The sequence below is a fragment of the Mustela erminea genome, chromosome 5 (assembly GCF_009829155.1).
Source record: "Mustela erminea isolate mMusErm1 chromosome 5, mMusErm1.Pri, whole genome shotgun sequence".
In the NCBI taxonomy this organism is placed as follows: domain Eukaryota; kingdom Metazoa; phylum Chordata; class Mammalia; order Carnivora; family Mustelidae; genus Mustela; species Mustela erminea.
The window spans coordinates 81924469-81944044 of record NC_045618.1 but is presented as its reverse complement, the minus strand read 5'-3'; the positions used below and the strand labels follow the sequence as shown (position 1 = coordinate 81944044).

Sequence of the window (19576 nt, the reverse complement as noted above, 5' to 3'; positions counted from 1 at the left end):
ACTCTTTGCATTCAACAACACAGGCTGGGGAAGATGTTTTGATAGCCAGGACCTAGGGGATTCCACACCCAAGAGCCTGTGTGAATTGAGGACAGATAAGGAAGGGACATTTCACTGAGGAAAGTCTTACACGAAGAATGTCAGGATGCCTAAAGGCCAAGATGAGGAAGTTTGGTATAGTCATAGTAGAATATGAGCAGATCAATATCCCAAGACCCTTTATGACACAAACTGAATGCCTAGAGAAAGGAGAGGAACAATTGAAATGTATGCTGAATTGGGTACAGTTTTCATATTTCTTTCTTTTTTTTTTAAGATTTTATTTATTTATTTGACAGAGATCACAAGTAGGCAGAGAGGCAGGCAGAGAGAGAGAGGAGGAAGCAGGCTCCCCGCCGAGCAGAGAGCCCGACGTGGGGCTCGATCCCAGGACCCTGGGACCATGACCTGAGCCTAAGGCAGAGGCTTTAACCCACTGAGCCACCCAGGCACCCCCAGTTTTCATATTTCTGATGGTGTATTCCGAGACTGTCATCCAGAGATGACAAATAGATTGTAACTTGGGTGCCAATCATGACTAACTGTATGTGCTGCTTTGAGCACTGTGTTTGGAAGGATTCTGCAACTGTTTAGGTTCAAACGGATGCCATGAATGATGAGTATGTCAGCTGCAGGTTAGGAAGCAGGGTGTGGCAACATATGTGTCTTATATCTGTCAGCCCTGATGTGCACTCCCTTCATTTTGCAGATGGGAAAATGGATAATCTGAGATGTAGAGTGAAGTCTTGAATTCTGGTCCTCTGACTCATAATCTGATGCCATCTTGAATCTGTCACAGTGTCTCTTTGCCTTGCTCAGTGTATTACTGTCATTAGAGGTTCATTTAAGCTTACTAAGTATCAACTTCAGGTGGCTGAATTTGATTACATACTAAGCTCTCCTACAAAACCAGTGATTTTTACTTTTTTATTGTGAACCAGCATACATGTACATACGTATCTGATTCAGTTATATATGATGTTCACCAAACAATACCTATCCATTCTGTGTATATTGTACTCTAGTGATTTTTGTGACATTTTATAAAAAATGTAGGTGTGAGGTGTTTGGGTTACGTAGATAAATGTATTTTTTTTTTTAAGATTTTGTTTATTTATTTGACACATGAGAGAGAGATAGCGAGAGAGGGAACACAAGCAGGGGGAGTGGGAGAGGCAGAAGCAGGCCTCCTGCTGAATGAGGAGCCCAATGCAGGGTTTGATCCCAGGACCCTGGGATCATGACCTGAGCCAAAAGCACACGCTTAACAGACTGAGCCCCAACACACAAAATACACATACTATCAACATGATGTATCACTGTTGAACCTGATCTTGGTTATCTGGCTGAGACAGTTTTGTTAGGTTTCTGTAATATAAAGTTATCCTTTCCACACCATACTCTTTGTGGAGGGAAGTCATTATATGTAGCCCACATTAAGGGTTGGGAAGTTATGTTCCATCTCCTTGAAGAAAAAGTACCTATGTTAATTATTTGGAATTCTGCTGCACAGGAGATCTGTCTACCGTACCCTATTATTTATTTACTCAATCACTTATTTATATCAGTAAAGACTCACAGATATTTTATTTTATACTTAGGGTTATAATACAATATGATCCACAGATTTTTAATTTCAGAAGCCACTAAAGAACTGTGGCCCAACGTTTGAAAAACACTGTATTAGAACATGAACTTGTGGGTAGGATTCATATCTTATTTCAGATCTTTGCACAGTGCCTAGTGTAAGAGATTATCCAATAAATGTTTGTTGAATGAATGAAATGAATGAATGAAATAATGAAAACATTTTTAAAGTGATAATTTCCCCTTAATAAGAAATCACATCAGTATTCAAACAAAGCAGACACATAAAGTACTCTGGTACCCCGACTCCTGCCCCAAAGCCTTCCTCAAAGATATAAACCAATGTTTTTAAGTTTGGTGCATATTCCTCTAGACTTTCTATTAATTTACATGTAAATACGCATGCATGTATAGTAACTTTATTTCTTAAACCTAAATGTGATTGAACTCTAAGATGCCAAGTGACTAGTCTGGCAGTTATTGTGTTTTGGAACCTTTGAATGAATCAGGTACGCTCACAAAGCCCTGGCTGGAGCCTATAAAAGGGCATTGAAGAGAGGCATCTTGGAACTCATCAGGAGCACTTCCTGTTGACTCAGTCTAGTTCAGGCTTTCCTGGTCTTTGTCCCCTTGATCCAGGGCCTTGGCTCCCTTTCTTTCTCTGGCCTTAGTTCTTAACGAGAGGGCTTGGATTTCTGCAATCTTCCAGGACTTGACCTTTGGTATTTGCCCTCTGGCTGTAACCGGGGAAGTCTCTGGCGCTCTGCCTTTTCTCGGTTAACTGGAAGCAACAATTACTTTACAGAGTGGTAGTGGAAGATCAAATGAGGTAAATGACGTAATTCTTGTAAAATATTTAACACACTGACTTCTTTCATTTCCTTTCTTATTGTATATTAAACTAGAAAGGAATGCTGGTAAGATTATAAGGAAACAGATAGGTGTATATGTATATATTGTGAGTGGTCCCTTAAATTGTTACAAATTTTTTTACAGTGTAACTTGATAGAATTTAACCAAAAAAATCATGAAAATGATTCTACTGTTTACCTAAGCATTTCTGTTTTGGTACTCTATTCTAAGGTATAAGTTTAAAATCACAGGCATGAAAATATTTTTAATAGTGAGAAATGAAACAAGCTGACATTACAATCTGAGAACCAAGTGTTAAATGAACACCAACTTGATATTTTTTAACCATTAAAATAACCACGCAAGGGGCCATGAGACTCTTAAGCATAGGAAAGAAACTGAGGGTTGCTGGAGGAGGGGTGGGGGATGAGGTAACTGGGTGATGGACATTAGAGAGGCCAAGTGATGTAATGAGCACTGGGTGTTAAGTAAGACTGATGAATCACTGACCTCTACCTTTGAAACCTATATGTTCATTGGATTTAAATAATTTTTTTAAAAAAGAAAAATATGCAGACTATGCAGAAAAATGGAGAAAATGTAGATATAATAAAGTCACAAAATCAGAATACCAAATTCTATACCACATGGATTATAATTATGTAGAAGCAAGATCTGTAACGATTATAGAGACTAGACAGAAACCATACAAAAATAACACATAAAACAAACAAAAAGAGATTAGAAAAATGAACATTGAAAACATCATGCTAACTGAAAGAAGCCAGTCACAAGGACAATATATTGTATGATTCCATTTATATGAAATGTCCGGAATGGGCAAATCTACAAGGAAAGTAAATAGATTAAGGCTTGCCAGGGGATGGGGGTTTGGGATGGGAGGTCTAAGAGGAATAGCATTGTAATAATAGTTGAACAATGTGCATATATAAAAGCCACTGAATTATATACTTTATTTTATTTTTTTTTTAAAGATTTTATTTATTTGTCAGAGAGAGGGAGAGAGAGCGAGCACAGGCAGACAGAATGGCAGGCAGAGGCAGAGGGAGAAGCAGGCTCCCCGCCGAGCAAGGAGCCCGATGTGGGACTCAATCCCAGGACTCTGGGATCATGACCTGAGCCGAAGGCAGCTGCTTAACCAACTGAGCCACCCAGGCGTCCCGAATTATATACTTTAAGTGGGTGAATTATATCTCAATAAAGACTGTTTAAAAAAAAAAAAAAAAAAGACCAGACAATCTGGGAAGAGCTAGCTCCCAGTGGCCAAAGCTGAAAACAATCTGGACAACAAATAACAAAGTATCAGATTACCCAGAGTATACAGTAAGTATACATTAGTACATACTGATATAAGTACATGATTGAAGAAATAAATAGGACAGAAGAATCCCATATATAGGTTTCCCCCTGCTCTCTGAAAGTAGACTGCTCCTGGGAAACCTTTACCAAGCCAAAAATGGCAGTAAAGCAAAAAAGCAATCACTATTAATTTATATGGGAAGATTTTTGAGCATTCCCAGACACAAAAAATAACCTCTCTCAGGCTTTTCTGATGCCTTAGGACCCATCTTGCTAAGGGATGTACAAAATAAATGGAGAGAAAGCACAGATGCTCAGGAACACAGTTCCAAGCTCTGGCAGCTCGATGCTATTATGCTGAGTGTAGTTCCGGGGGAAGGAGCTTGGCGGGACCTCTCTGGCTGTCCGGGTGCACATTGCCTCCGAAACTGCTCACTGCAAAACAAATGCTCAACGCTATTTTCGCTTTCCGCCTTTTCTCCTGCAAGTGAAAATTCTTTTTGAATTTCTTTCAGTCAACGAAAACGGGTACTAAGTAGGACTCCATAAAAGCGAAGGCTTTCAGTTGAGAGGCTCTCCTTCAGGAGGTGGAGCTTAAATTCTCCCACCCATTCACTGGAGGGTAAGGAGGACTTAGTGACTCACTTCCAAAAGACAGCATGTGGAAACAGAAAATGGTATCCTCACAGCAGAGAAACCTGGCACACACCACCTTGCCCAACTGATGAAAGCTAGCATCATCAGTCATGTCATGTCCCCTGATACGATGTGATGAGAAAAGTACTTCATCTCTGTGGTATTCTTCCCCAAACCCACAGCCCATTCTAATCATGTGAAAATGCAGTAGAAAACAAACAAACAAAAAACAAATGAAAGGACATTCTAAAAAAAAAAAATCCCACCTCTATTTCCCCAATTGTCAAGATCATGAAAAACAAGAGAAGTGTGAGAAACTGTAAGAGATCAGAGGAGAGTAAGGAGATAATGGTGACTACATGCAATGTGATATCCTGGAGGGGATCCTGAACAGAAAAAGGACATTAATAAAAAATTGGCAAGGGGTGCCTGGCTGGCTCAGAGGAGAATGTGACTCTTGATCTTGGGGCTGTGAGTTTGAGTTCCACTTTGGGTGTACAGATTACTTAAAAATAAATAAATAAACTTAAAAAAATTTTTTGGTGAGGGGCACATGGGTGGCTCAGTACGTTAAGCATCTGTTTTTGGCTCAAATCACAATCCCAGGGTCCCGTGATGGAGCCTTGCACTGGGCTCTCTGCTCTGTGGGGAGCCTGCTTCTCTCTCTCCTTCTGTGTATGCACTCTTTTTCTCTTGCTCTCACTCTCTTTCTCAAATAAATAAACAAAATCTTAAAATTTTTTTTTGTGTGTGTGAAACATGAGAATAGTCTGAGTTTAGTCAGTAATAATGCTACCCATGTTGGTTTTTTTAGATCTGATAAATGTAACATGGTAATATGAAATGACAACATTAGGGGAAATGGGTGAAGATATTCAGAAATTCTCTATGCTATCTTTGCAATTCTTTTATAAATCTAAAATTATTCCAGGTAAAAAGTTTAGTTGTTTTTGTTTTTTTTAAGATTTTATTTATTTATTTGACAGAGAGAGATCACAAGTAGGCAGAGAGGCCGGCAGAGAGAGAGAGGAGGAAGCAGGCTCCCTGCTGAGCAGAGAGCCCGATGCGGGACTCGATCCCAGGACCCTGAGATCATGACCTGAGCCGAAAGCAGCGGCTTAACCCACTGAGCCACCCAGGCGCCCCAAAAGTTTAGTTTTAAAAAAGGAGAGAGAGGTGCCTGGCTGGCTCGGTTGGAAAAGAATGTGAGTCATGAGTTCAAGCCCCACACTGGGTATAGAAATTACTTAGATTAAAAAAAAAAAAAAAACTTTAAAATATAAAAGGAGAGAGTTGTATTTGTATTAAAGTGAAGGGGGTTTGTTTGTTGGTGTGTCTGAGTGTCTAAGCCTATGTCATATTGGTTATATTAGTTATATTTGGTTATATAGCTTAGATATCTAAGTTCTTATCAGTGTATTATAGATGTTTATGTATGAGGTTCATTTGTATTAACATTCCCAACAACTACACTTTAGGCTTTCTTATTTTTGTTTAGCTAAGAAGCATATTAATTTTAAGAGATGAGGGGCATGTGCGTGTATCAATGTATATGTTCTGTAAATGGCTTCCTATGCCCTTTGGTCAGTCTCTGCTCTGACCTGGATAACCTCTAGTAGTTCCCAGTAATCCTTCCACTACACATCACCAGTTGGGAATATTCCCTCTTTTTCCCTAGTTCAGGGTTCAGAAAAGCTTTTTCTATAAAAGCCAGGTATATTTTAGGCTCTGAGGGCCATATGGTCTCTTTCTCACCAGTCACTCTGCCCCTGCAGAATGAAAGCAGCCCATACAATATAAATAATATGTAAAGCTGTGTTCCAAGAAAACTTTATTTATGAAAGCCTTCAGAAACTGGATTTAGTCTGCAGGCTGCAGCTTGCTCTGCTCTAGACCAGTGCTTATCAAACTTAATGAGCATATAAATCACTTGGGGGAACTTAGGAAAATATAGAATCTGATTCAGTAGGTCTGGAGCAGGAACCATACATGGCCGTAGCAGAGTATGAAACGACTCATTAAAATACACAAGGTCATGAAGTTCACCCTTCTCAATATCAAATCAGACCAAATAACATGAGCTGAGTGCTTACTAGGTACATGACAGTAAGGCAATAGAGTAAACAGAAACACAACTATTATGGGTAATTTCTTTCATTTGGACATGGATCTTAATCCATAGAATGCTGGGTGAGAGGGCAAGCTGTCCTGACATGTCACTCCACAGACGCTCAGGTTTGTTCACGCGATCTGGCAGGTTTGGTGGCAGCCCCATCCCTCATGGCCTCAGCAGGTCTCTCTCAAAGTTGTACGTATATTAGAATACAATGTTATTTCCAGGAAGCACAGAGCCATTCTTTCGTCAAGAATTTATAGTAGCTAACTAGAATATTTCATTTAACCTCAAGAAATTACAATGCACGTTATACCATATGCCAAAATTAACTCAAAGTAGATCACAGACCAAATATAAGAGGTAAAACTGTAAAACTTTTAATTTTATTTAAAAAAATTATTTTAAGTAGAATCCACACTTAAGTGGAGCTTGAACTCAATGACCCTGAGATCAAGAGTCACATGCTCTACCGACTGAACCAGTCAGGTGCCCCAAGACTATAAAACTTTTAGAAAAAACAGATTTAAGACCAAAAACACAGGGGTGCCTGGTTGGCTCAGTTGGTTAAGCATCTTTGTTCAGCTCAGATTATGATCCCAGTGTTCTGGGATGATGCCCTGCATTGGGATTCCCTGCTCAGCAGGGAGCTTTCTTTACCCTTTGCCTTTCTTGCACTTGTCCTCTCTCTCTCACTCTCAAAATAAATAAATAAAAATATTTAAAAACAAACAAACAAACAAAACAAAACAAAAGCATGCTCTACCACAGAAAAAAATGATAAACTGGATTTTATCAGACTAGAAAACGTGTATTTCAAAAGACATGAAGAAACACGTTAAGACATTTCCTTAAGAAAATGAAAAGTCACAGACTAGGAGAAATTATTTGCAAATCATGTATCTGATAAAGGATTTGTATCTAGAATATGAGAGACTCCTTCATAGGAAGAAAAGCAAGACAATTTAAAAAATGGATAATGGATTTCAAAGCACATGTGAAAGGAGAATATACAAATTCCTAATGAGCACATGAAGAAATGTTCAACATCATTAATCCTTAGGAAAGTTCCAATTAAAACCACAAGATATCACTCCACACCCCCCTGAGTAGCTATAACCAAAAAGGGAGAAAATACGGGAACCTGGTTCAGGTTCAGAACGGTTAAGTGTCAGTCGGGTAAGTGTCAGACTCTTGGTTTTGGCTCAGGTCATGATCTCAGGGTTGTGGGACTGAGCTTGGCATGAGACTCTGTGCAGGGTGTGGGGTCAGCTTGGGGTTCTCTCTCTCTCCCCCTCTCCCTCTCCCCTCCTGCTCATGCTCTGTCTCTCTTTAAAATAAATACATAAGTCTTTTTTTTTTTTTTCTTTTAAGAGAGAAAATAACAAGTGCTGGCTAGGATGTGGAGACACTGGAACCTCCATGCAGTGTTGTTGGGAAAATAAATGTTCCACCACTCTGGAAAACAATTTGGCAGTTTTCTAAAAATTTACACAAATTTACCAAATTATCCAGCCATTCTACTTTTAAGTATAAGCCCAAGAGAAATGAAACCATGTCGACAAAGACTCGTACATGAATGTTCATAGAACATTATTCATAATAGCCAAAAAGTGGAAACAACCCAAATGTCCGTCAGCTGATGAGTGGATCAACAGAACACGCTGGATCTACACATAATGGAAAACTACCTAGCAGTGAAAGGGAGCAAAATACTCCTACATGCTATGAAATGGGCGAAACTTGAAAACATTAAATGAAAGAAGCCCGATGCAAAACACTACCTATTGTATGATTCCATTACTCTGAAATATCCAGAAAAGACAAATACATATAGATCGAAAGTGTATTAGTGGGCCAAATATAATGTAATTAGGGCCAGGAGAGGTTTAGGGGAAAATGGGGATGGGGCTTGTTTTAGGGATGATGAAAATCTTCTTTTTGGTGGAGCCTGCATAGTCAGCCTCCAACTCTTGGTTTCAGCTCAGGCGTTGATCTCAGGATTGTGAGATGGAGCCCCGCTTCGGGCTCCCTGATCAGTAGGGAGTCTAAGAGTCTCTCTCTCTCTCTCTCCTCACCTCCCCCTACTTACACATGTGCTCTCTCAAATAAATAAATCTTTTAAAAAAAAAAATCTTCTTGTAAAAAAATGTATTTATTTAAATTCAAGTTGGGGCGCCTGGGTGGCTCTGTGGGTTAAAGCCTCTGCCTTCGGCTCAGGTCATGATCCCAGGGTCCTGGGATAGAGCCCCGCATCGGGCTCTCTGCTTGGAGGAGAGCCTGCTTCCTCCTCTCTCTCTCTGCCTGCCTTTCTGCCTACTTGTGATCTGTCAAGTAAATAAATAAAAGCTTAAATAAATAAATAAATAAATAAATTCAAGTTAGTTAACATATAATATAGTATTGGGCTCAGGAGTAGAACATAGTGATTCATCATTTACATGTAACACCCAGCGCCCATCACAACAAGTGCCCTCCTAGATGCCCATCACCATTTAGCCCATCTCTCACCCATCTCCCTATAATAAGAATCTTCTAACACTGGATTTATTTGCATGATAATATTTGCACAACTTGGTAAATTTATTAAAAATCATTGTGCACGGGACGCCTGGGTGGCTCAGTTGGTTGAGCCGCTGCCTTCGGCTCAGGTCATGATTCCAAGGTCCTGGGATCGAGTCCCACATCGGGCTCCTTGCTCGGCGGGGAGCCTGCTTCTCTTGCTACCTCTGCCTGCCTCTCTGCCTGCTTGTGTGTACTCTCTCTCTCTCTCTCTCTGGCAAATAAATAAAATCTTAAAAAAAAAATCATTGTGCATGTACGTTACATAAAGCTCAGAATTACTATGAAATAATAAGCAGAGAAGGAAGTAATGAGACCAAAATGCATTTTGCTTAAATCTGGATGGTAGGACTGGGGCCAATTCCCTATCTTTATTTTGCCATATTTCCTAAGTTTGAAGAGATGTGTTATTTTTTGTCTCATACACAAAAAGTTTGTTTAGGAGGGTTGAGCTGCATTATGTAAACTACCCAACTGGAAAATAAATGTTAATCTGAATAATGAAACTATTGTTCTATTTATCGTGACATTTCTAAACGCCGTACTTCTTTAAAACATGAACTATTTTTCAAAGTGGATGGGTTGGCAGCATCTAATCAGTATGGACTAAATACCAGAAGCATGGAAATAGCAACTACTAGATCTACTTGCCACATCACATTGATTCATTCCATAGGCTTCTCAATTATCTAGCTGTTTCTGAATCTTTCCATCCTTAAAACGAGAGGAAATACTGGTCAGTAGCAGACTTTCATCTATTTTGGAGCACCTCCCTCAGAGTTTGTAATATATACTGTTTCTTTATACACAAAAAAACGGGTCTTTTTCTTTGCTTCAGATTTACTGGAATTCTTCGATGATTCAGTTTTCTCATCTGTTAACTGAGAATGACAGCTGCCTCACAGACTTATGTGAGGACCAAATGAGATAAAGGACATGTGCGACACTCAACAGAGCTCTCCTTTTCCTTCTTCATCCTCCTCCTCAGTGTAGGAGAGATTCTTTCCAACAGATTCTTGCTACTGTAGTTCTTTTTTTAAAGATTTTATTTATTAATTTGACAGAGAGAGACAGTGAGAGAGGGAACACAAGCAAGGGGAGTGGGAGAGGGAGAAGCAGGCTTCCCTCTGAGCAGGGAGCCCAATGCGGGGCTTGATATCATGACCTGAGCTGAAGGCAGATGCCTAATGTCTGAGCCATCCAGGAGCCCTGCTACTGTAATTCTAAGACCAATTAAATGTGACTTCAGGAAACCTTTTACTACCCTGCCTTTCTTTCCACCCCCCCCCCAATCTCTCTCTAAATCTCTTCTTTATGATTCAGAATACATTTTCAGTAGCTTTACCTGAGATTTTTAACTTCTGTTAAATCCCTGGGTCACTCAAGAAGTATTTCTTTGTTTTTGTTTCTGTTTTTAAAGATTTTATTTATTTATTTGACAAAGAGAGATCACAAGTAGGCAGGCAGGCAGAGAGAGAGAGGGGATGAACGGGCTCCCTGCTGAGCAGAGAGCCCGATATGGGACTCCATCCCAGCACCCTAGGATCACGACCTGAGCTGAAGGTAGAGGCTCAACCCACTGAGCCACCCAGGCACCCTCAAGAAGTATTTCTACCACATTTGATTTATTTGGCAATTAACACATTTACATGTGTACTACTTTTAAAATTTGGTTTTAAAATAGTTAAGGGGCACCTGGGTGGCTCAGTAAGTTAAGCGTTGGACTCTTGATTTCAGCTCAGGCCATGATCTCAGGGTTGTGAGATAAAGCTTAATATTTTCTTCCTCTGCCCCTCCACCCTCTATAATAAATAAAATATTAAAACCATTTAAAATTTGAAATTTCGGGGTACCTGGCTGGCTCAAGAGAACACAGCTCTTGATTTTAGGGTTGTAAGACTGAGCCCCACATTGGGTGTAGAGATTACTTAAAAATAAAGGCTTTTAAAAAATAATAAAATGCTAAATTTCAATCAAATTCAGGATCTATGGAAATCCTGAAGCTCCTATTTCTGTAGAAAAGTACTTTAAGAATAAACCTTAAGGGACGCCTGGGTGGCTCAGTGGGTTAAGCCGCTGCCTTCGGCTCAGGTCATGATCCCAGGGTCCTGGGATAGAGTCCCACATCGGGCTCCTTGCTCAGCAGGGAGCCTGCCTCTCTCTCTGCCTCTGCTTGCCTCTCTGCCTGCTTGCATGCTTTCTCTCTCTCTTTCTGACAAATAAATAAATAAAATCTTAAAAAAAAAAGAATAAACCTTAATACTCTGGTCTGTCATTTTTCTAAGAATATATCTGAAAGATTTCTAAAACTTCATAGGACTCTAACATCTTGACCTAAAGACATTTTGGTAAACTGACCAAAAAGTCTTATCGGGCACCTGGGTGGCTCAGTTGTTGGGTGGCTCAGTTGTTAGGTAGGTGCCTTCAGCTCAGGTCATGATCCTGGGATCCTGGGATCCTGGGATCCAGCCCTCATCGGGTTCCCTGCTGGGCAGGAAGCCTGCTTCTCCCTCCTGCTTGTGTTCCCTCTCTCATTGCGTGTCTGTCAAATAAATAAAATTTTTTTTAAAAAAAGATTTATTTATTTATTTATTTGACAGACAGAGATCACAAGTAGGCAGAGAAGCAGGCAGAGAGAGAGGAGGAAGGAGATTCCCTGCTGAGCAGAGAGCTTGATGCCGGGCTGGATCCCAGGACCCTGGAATCATGACCTGAGCCAAAGGCAGAGGCTTTAACCCACTGAGCCACCCGGTGCCCCTAAATAAATAAAATCTTGGAAAAAAAAAAAGGAAGTCTCATCAACTATACTTATTATGGTGCGCACTGAATAACATACACAGAATTATAGAATCATTATGTTGTAAGCTTAACACTAATGTAACATTGTAGGTCAACTATACTTCAGTTACAAAAATTTAAAAAATACCTCATCAAGGGCACCTGGGCGGCTCAGTGGGTTAAGCCTCTGCCTTGGGCTTGGGTCATGATCTCAGGGTCCTGGGATCGAGCCCCGCATCAGGCTCTCTGCTCTGCAGGGAGCCTGCTTCCCTCTCTCTCTCTGCCTGCCTCTCTGCCTACTTGAGATCTCTGCCTGTCAAATAAATAAAATCTTAAAAAAAAAAAAATTCCAAATTGTTGTAAATGATTTAGGTGTGTGTTTGTTCAGAGACAGGCTCTAAGGTGATTTCTGGAAGTCCCAGTACATGTCTGCCTTTGGCTCGGGTCATGATCTCAAGGTCCTGGGATCGAGTCCCACATTGGGCTCTCTGCTCAGCGGCGAGCCTACTTCTCTCTCTCTCTCTCTCTCTGCCTCTCTGCCTACCTGTGATCTTTGTCAAGTAAATAAATAAAATCTTTAAAAAAAAAAATCTCATCAAATTCTGGTCCAAGATACAATGTAAGTTCAAATTAAGTGTGGTTATTTATAACTTCAAAACATATATAAATATATCAGAAACAAGCTGGAAGTCTTAATGAAAAGGGTAGATATTGAACTTTTGGAGATGTTCAGATATCAGACTTCTATCCTAAATCAGGGGGTGAATTGAAGAATTTTTAAGGTCTTTACAGCAACATGATTCAGGAAGCGGGAGAAAAGTCATATTTCAAAAACTGAGGATGAGGAATTTATATACTATAAATAGAGCATTACATTGTCTGAAAATACTTGTTTTATTTTTATTCATTAGTCATGTGTGTGTGTGTGTGTGTGTGTGTGTGTGTGTGTGTGTGTAGTGGGTGATGGAGGGATTGAGAATAGATGCTCCATCAGTCATCTGCCAGAGAGGTAATGACTATCAGGTCAGGTGGTGGCGGGGCCATGTACTTTTTAAAGATACAAATTGTTAATGGCTGGAGTTCACAGGAGCTTGTTGTTGTAGCTGCTGTTGCTGTTGTTCACATTTTTTAAAAGAGATTTTATTTATTTATTTGAGAGAGAGAGAGAGAGAGAAAGAGCTTGAGAATGGGGAGGGTCAGAGGGAGCAGACTCCCTGCTGAGCAGGGAGACTGATGTGGGACTGGATCCCAGGACTCCAGGATCATGACCTGAGCTGCAGTAGCTCAACCAACTGAGCCACCCAGGCACCCTTTTGTTGTTGATATCTTACCCTCCACTCTTAGGATAGAAAAGCTGCTTTGGGGCAAACAATGGGACTCAACCTTCCCATTACCACCAATGGAGATAATAATACATATCTTTTGAAATCAAAACAAAGATTTTCTTCTAAAATTATCTTTCTTCTATTAGGTTTTTTTTTTTAAAGATTTTATTTAATTATTTGAGAGAGAGAGAGGGAGAGCAGAGTGAGAGAGAGAGAGAGAAGAGAGGGAGAGTTGGAGCAGCAGACTCCCAGTTGAGCAGAGAGTCTGATGTGGGGCTTGATCTCAGGACCCTGAGATCATGACCTGAGCCGAAGGCTGACACTTACCAACCAAGCCCCCCAGGCGCCCCTCTTCTATAGGGTTTCATGTCAAGGATAATTTATTTTGAAATTTGAAATAACATTAAAATAGGGAATTATATTTTACTTTGATAAAACATGGGCATGGGTTAGAAATAGTGAAGAAATACCCCTGCATGGGTAATCTTCATTGTTCAGTTAAAATTAGCCACAGGAATCAAATACTTGTGCTTCCTGACTAAAAATCTTCATTGAATTTTTTAAATTTTATTTTAAAATTATTTATTTATTTATTAAAGATTTATTTTATTTTATTTTATTTGACACAGAGAGAGATCACAAGTAGGCAGAGAGGCAGGCAGAGAGAGGGGGAAGCAGGCTCCCTGCTGAGCAGAGAGTCCAACTCAGGGCTTGATCCCAGGACCCTGAAATCATGACCTAAGCCAAAGGCAGAGGCCTAACCCACTGAGCCATCCAGGCGCCCCTCTTCATCGAATTTTTGGGCTAACAAAGACATCCAATATCTTGTTTTAGAGGAGAGAGCATGGAAAGCAGAGGTCTAGCAGTCTCATGGCTGGGATGCTCCCAGAACTTGCTATTCTGATGTTACAATGTGTCAATAAGGAGGAACTCCAGAAGATAAATAGGAGTACTATATTTTACTCCCCATTCCTGTAAAATGGGCAGCTTGTCAAATTTCCGGAGGTGAGGGCGATCTGGCTGCGACATCTGTCACCCCATTGATCGCCAGGGTTGATTCGGCTGATCTGGCTGGCTAGGCGGGTGTCCCCTTCCTCCCTCACCGCTCCATGTGCGTCCCTCCCGAAGCTGCGCGCTCGGTCGAAGAGGACGACCTTCCCCGATAGAGGAGAGGACCGTTCTTCGGTCAAGGGTATACGAGTAGCTGCGCTCCCCTGCTAGAACCTCCAAACAAGCTCTCAAATTGGAAATACTTCAAACCAGATATTCTGGATTCTAATAAATTTAACTTCCGTATTAAGTTAGACGGATCTTGTTCATTTTTGCTGGGCATCTGATTTCCAATGAAAACTGTGGAAGCCAGACAAAGGCAGATTTTTCCTCTATGTTTTTCCTTCTGAAGAGCAGTCACCTAATAGCATCGTATTAGGATCTGAATGACAGGCCTATGAGTACTCTTAAAGTGTCAAGTGCAATGTTACAGGTTTTAAATTCAAATCAAACTAAAGTAATTTGGAATTAAAATTTGATTTGTTGATGGCTCTTATCTTCTTGTGTCAAAGAAGAAGCAAACAAAACATTGCTGGGATGCAAAGGAATCTCACTTTACAAAAAAATGTATCTCTGAAAAGTTGACTATAAATTGAATTTAAATACAATGCTGGAATTATTGAAAATGTTTCTATAGGGGCACCTTGGTGGCTCAGTGGGTTAAGGCCTCTGCCTTCGGCCCAGGTTGTGATCCCAGGGTCCTGGGATCAAGACCCACATCGGGCTCTCTGCTCTGTGGGGAGTCTGCTTCCCTTCCTCTCTGCCTACTTGTGATCTCTGTCAAATAAATAAATAAAATCTTAAAAAAAAAAAAGAAAATGTTTCTAAAAAGTAATCATTCCATAATTTATCTGCAACTAATTCGTTTCAATATTGTCATTTTTAACTCTAATGCTCACATTACTTAAGGAAAAATTAATTACTATTAATATTTCCCTAAAAAATACACAAGAAAATCATACTATGAAACTACACCAATGTATTAAAGTTCTTCTTTTAAGAGCTTCTTAAATAAAGTATGTCCTGAGTTAAAACCAAGCATAGCAAAAGATACATCAATATTTTCAGGGTCTCAAGATAGTGGAAAATTATGGCTCCAAATTGTTTTTGCAGATCACCCTTCTAAAGAGAAGCAGTGAAACACAAAAATTACTGTATTAAACTCCTGTTTGGGGATCAGCTAACTTACCCAACAAGATCTATCTTTTTTGTTAGTGACACGACTAACATGAATGCTAATTCAAATGAGTAATTAATACTCCCAATGTTTGATGGTGCTCATAAAGGACCTTCTCGGCTGCATCATGAAAGGTAGTATTTGCACTTTGGAATATGATGTGTGAACAGGACCCGACACAGCAACTCATGACAAGAGACAGTAACACTAGAAAGCACTAACACAGTACTAACTAGACAGCCAGGGGCTGTTCTGTACATTTTACCTACATTCATTTGATCCTCATAATACCCCTATGAGTTGGAGACTGTTTTTATCCTCACTTACAGGTGTGAATACTTAGTCACTTGCCAAAGGTCACCCATTAAAACAATGGAGAAAGGACCCAATGTTGGATGGCCCAACTCCAGAGTCTGTGCTCTCACCCAGGGCTCTTTCCCTCCAGGTTTGCCTCAAGACTCCAGTAATGCAGTGATGGTCATAGTATGACCAGCGATGCACAATTCTACACCTCATTCACTAGTGTAAATCTAGTTCAGGTCAGTTGAACCCACTACACAAAAGCTTTTATTGGCTAACATGCATATTCTGGCAGTTTCAATCCAACCCTGGAGCATGTCACAAAAGGTGCAATTCTAATAGATTGCTTACTTTTTGGTGGAGCTCAACACGAAGCCTAAAATGCCTCAGAAATGACTCAATCAGAACATGCGAAAATTTAGGATGGTAAAACTCATTTTACTACATTTACCACAGCATGCTTAACGTTTACAACTGGACCTATACTTCCAAAATCCCTGTGCCTGATTTGCTCTCTTAGTGAGTTCAGCTAATCTCCCTTTCTACTTCCAATAAATAAAGCATACCCACCAAATGCTGTCCAAGGCAAGTTTGCAGACACGTATCTGAATTTAGTATCATTCTCATTCAGATCAAATGTCAGGGTAAAGGCAGGTCCTTTCAGGTGGCCTGCTTGGCTGCCCTTTGCCCAGGAACACCTTTTGCTTTTCTGAACTTCACAGTAAAGTGTAGCAACATGTTACAGCTCCCGCTGAAAATGTAAATAGGATATTAGTCGTCAGCTAAGAGCTGGCCCGAACGTTACCCAAAGAAATGTTCATACTTAAATTTATGCTAATTTATATCTCATAATCTTTGAAGAGCAAAAATGCCTTGAATACTTAATAGTGGTCAAATAAAGCTATTCCAATATCAGCTTGTAATAAGTAACTTTAGGTAAAATAGCAAGCAACTTAAACTTTAAAATGCCAAGAGTGTAGAGGCAAGGTGATAGTAGCAGAGTAGTTTTGGGAGCTCCCAGGATCCACTCACAAAAAATGGTGATAGATGCAAGGTTGGAAAAAAAAAATTCAAGTCTGTAGGCAAAATCTTTATCAAAAACCAGGTGAAAAATGGTCCTGGAAATCTAGAATGGGTAGAGTCAAACTACACTTAACAACAAAAATGGGGTGACCACACGTGCACCTGGGTAACTCAGTTGACTAAGTGTCTGATTATGTTTCTGGTCGTGATCTCAGGGTCTGGGGGTCAAGCCCTGAGTGGAGCCCCCAGTTGAGCCTGTGCTTAGCAGGGAGTCTGCTTGTTCCTCTCCTTCTGCCCAACAACTTACTCACCCCCTGCCCCCACCCCTGCTCATGTTCTCTCTCTCAAAATAAAATCTTAAAAAAAAAAAAAAGAAAAAAAAAAGATGACCACAGCTGTGCTGGCTGAAGTGGAGGTTTGAAAATGTGGTCTTGTAACATTCAAAGCAGCCAAGGAATCCAGAAATCACAGGTCATCATCCCAAGGAAGGGGATGCTTTTCCCCACTTAAAATGGGAGCCCCACAAGTGAGTCTAAGAACCACAGGGAGAACTGGGAGGATGCCTGGTAGGGTTTCTCTTGCCCATGAGTGCAAGGAAATGTCCCATCTAGGACTTTCTATTTTATAGAAAATATGGAGGAGAAAGGAATATGCTAAATAATACATAAAAATGCAATCAGCCAAATGTGGGAAATCCTATAGGATAAATAACCTGGTCTCTTCAATAAAATGGCATTACAATGTGGGGATGACGGGAAGGAAAATTAAAAAAAACCTAAAGACATAGCAACTAAATGAAATATGCGAATTTTGTTAGGATCCTGATTTGAAGTCACGAACTCCTTAAAAAGTTTTTTTTGGGACAACTGGGGGAAACTGAATATGGGTTGAGGATTAGACTACATTAACAAATTACCAATTAAGTTCGTAAGTGTGACACTGGTACTGTGGTATGTTTTTTTAAGAAAATGTCCTAATCTGTTGAAGATACTTAGAGAAATGTATACCAATGAAATAATATGATGTCTGGGATTTACTTCAAAATATTACTGTGGCTGCCACAGGAGCATGGGGGAGACCATGAATTCTGTTTTAAGGCATCTTTGAGCTTGTCAAGTAATGTCATGAGCAAAGCTCACCCTGCCAAGCTGGAAAATTTAGGGATAAGAAGTTGTAACTGAAATTAAATGGTGGCAGACATGTCCAAGGAATATTGGGGGATTTGATAGCTTTATGAAACTTGTGATAAATGAATGCATCGAGACAGCAGTCAGTAGGCAACAAAACAGAACAATACAAAAAAGTGGTAATACGAGGAAACAGTATCATCATATTTAAGCCTTGGAACAAGTATAAGCTAAGACTTGTTCACCACAGGAATCAATTGCTTCTAATATGTCTCCTTTCCAATGAGCCAGTTTTACTATGAGATGAAAATCAGGGCTGCAAACATTTTTATATTAAATTCTTTATTAAATACATTTTGATAATAGTAAAAAAAATCCTCAGTAAGAAGGTGGAAGAGTTGAACAGACAACAGCAACATTTTGATAACCATTGTAAGTATAGTTCATAAAACTTTGTTTCTATATTTGCATGACTGAATTTTTTTTTTCTAAGATTTTATTTTTAAGTCATCTCCACACCCAACACAGGGCTCAAATTTACAACCCTGAGATCAAGAGTCTCATGTTCAACAACTGATCCAGCTAGGCACCCCTGTGATTGAAATTTTTCAAAATTAAAAAACTAAATAGAAAAAGTCTAGGCACAGCATGATTTAGAATATCTAATTACTATATTAAAACTTATGAAGCAAAAGGAGCAAAGAAGAATAGGATTTATTTTAAAACGTTCTAATCAATCAATCCTTTTTTTTTGTGGAGTAATTGTCATACTCTTTAGGTTAGTCTAGTAATACAAAGACAAACCCATCACTTAAAAATATGTTGTAATAAAAAAAAAAGCCCACAAGATTTTGGGAATTTTTGCCAAATTTAAAACATTCTCCAGAGAGAACACTCTCTAGCATAGAGTTCCAAGGCAAAGTGTCTGTGTCTGGTATCACTCTTTTGAACATTCTCCACTGTTGCTCAAATAGGAGACAAACCACATTTCCAAGACTGTAAATTATTACCTAGGAAAGTTTTGGCAATTTCCCATTCAGTCACATTTTCCAGTCATTTGGTTCTCATGTTTATGGACCTGGCTGTTCACTTTTAGCCAATGTCCAGGAGGGACTCTGCTCTAGGCAATTTTTTTTCCCTTCAATTGTGACATCTTTGTGAGTTAGCTATTATACAATATTATCAAAGCATACTGCTTTCTGACTCATATTACCCAGAAGACAATTCAGGAATGAACTTGGACTAGAATTTTATGTAGCATGCTGAGTTTCTTAAAGGTTTTGGTACCTATTTTTCTATAACCATTGAAGGTCCTTTTCCTTTTCTTTTCCATACAACATATTATTTGAATAGTTCAAGTGCCCTGCATGTATTTCTATAATTTTCTTAGCCACAGGCAACTCCTGTAATGAGAATAGATATCTGATCTTATTCAGCAGGTTAAACCACGGTGTAGGGCAAAGCTGTCTCCTCATTTTCTGTTCTATATACATTACACGGTTTGCTCCTTTGGTTTTTGAGCACATGCCAGATCTTCTCCAAGATCTTCCTCCTTTGTTCTCTATATTTATAAATGTAAACACTACATAATTTCCCCAATGACAAAATTACCCCAAATCACCTAAAAATGATTTTAGAAGTACAAATGATTTGGGAACCAGAGACAGTGATATTAAGCAACTGATAG

General features: G+C 39.6%; 1 protein-coding gene across 6 annotated transcripts in view; it reads right to left on the bottom strand.

Moving 5' to 3' along the window:
* The window catches only part of AP4S1 (adaptor related protein complex 4 subunit sigma 1), a 55707-nt gene that overhangs the window by 30773 nt on the left and 5358 nt on the right, over positions 1-19576 (bottom strand). The window contains exon 2 of one of the 6 annotated variants that reach the window (XR_004285414.1): positions 16310-16490. The exons of 4 other annotated variants lie outside the window; for them this stretch is intronic. The gene's annotated coding sequence lies outside the window, so the exon portion shown is untranslated. Of the gene's footprint in view, positions 1-16309; positions 16491-19576 lie in introns of those variants that run through there. One more of the 6 variants, XM_032341492.1, reaches the window with a different exon arrangement.